Raw genomic sequence first — 1425 nt, 5'->3', positions numbered from 1 at the left:
CTTTCCCAAAGTTACCCCAAGGAGATGCCAGTGGGAGGCTTAGGAGCGCTACCTGAAGAGACCAGCAGGTGGGGCCCCGACCTCAGGGATGGGAACGCCAGGCGCTCGCTCCACCGCCAACTCTGAGGGACGACCTCAGCACGTCGCGGGGCATCCGCTCCGCTGCATCGCGCCACGCACCATTATATGGAGAAACTGATTTCAGGCAGGAAAGACCGATGTGCCCTCGATTCACGCTTAGTGACACGGTTGGAAAATGAATTACAGAGACGGAACCCTAGAAGGTCCCCTCTTCGTGCCCCAGAGCCCTTTCAGGGCCGGCCATAGAGCAGAGGGAAGGCAGAGCCCTCAGGGGCTCGGCCTCGCTGCTGCCCAGACCGCGAGGGCTTGCGTGAAGCGCAGGAAAAAAGCCAGGAGGCTCAGCTCTGGTCCCAACCCCGGTACAGACCGGAGAACCACACTTTCCCAGCCAAGCCACCACCAGTTCTCTTGTTGCAAATGACATCCGTAGCTGAGCGGTAACAACCAAACAGAAAATCTCCAACTGTGAAGAAGGCTGCTACCTGCGGTAAAAGAACTACTGAGATTCTTTGCATATCTTTGTGGAAATATATATTATACTAGAACAATAAAATAATGTATAAGCATTGGTGTCTATTTCCAGATATATTTGTTGTTATATGCAGGAGATTATACTATACTTTTTAGCTTTTCTTTTCTTTTTCTTTCTTTCTTTCCTTTCTTTCTTTCTTTTTTATTTTTTGACAGAGTTTAGTTTGGCCTTGAGTTCACTCATAGCCCAAGTTGGTCTCCAATCTGCAAGGATCCCCTTGCCATGGCCTTGCAAGTGCCGGGATTACAGGCATGTGCCACCATGCCCAGTTTATACCTTTTAGGGTTTTTTTCTTTTTTTCTTTTTCCTGTATTTAGTACAGGGTCTGCAGGGTTTACAGGGTCTTACTACACAGATCGAACTGGTAGTGATCCTTCATATTTTTCAGCCTTCCAAGCTTGCCCTGGGGGGTGGGTTGGCACAGCAGGCCCGGGATCAAATCAATGCCCTTGAGTCTATCTGAGCAGGTGCTTTAATCCACTGAGCTATCTGGCTGGCCCATACGTTTTAGTTTTAAATTTGCAAGGCTATTTGTGCTCTCTGTCGCAGTGAGCTGAGCTTGCCTCCTTCCTTCTGGGGAGCTCACTACAGGAATGGGCCAGTTTCACGCTGCCCCTTCTGCTAACTGGCATCCCCTGTGATGCCTTTTGAGGCGTCGCACACCAAAAACGCATGCCACAGAGAGTGGTCTGTGTGTGCCTCTCTGCGCCTGTGCACTAAGCTCTCTGTAGGGAGAATTCTTGGAAGCGGAGTCACTGGGTCTAAGTCACTGACGGGCGTTGCCAAAATGGTCTCCCAAATGCATCAACTCC

Source organism: Octodon degus, unplaced genomic scaffold (assembly GCF_000260255.1).
Source record: "Octodon degus isolate 3935 unplaced genomic scaffold, OctDeg1.0 scaffold00029, whole genome shotgun sequence".
NCBI classification, from domain to species: domain Eukaryota; kingdom Metazoa; phylum Chordata; class Mammalia; order Rodentia; family Octodontidae; genus Octodon; species Octodon degus.
Note: the sequence above shows the minus strand (reverse complement) of the source record.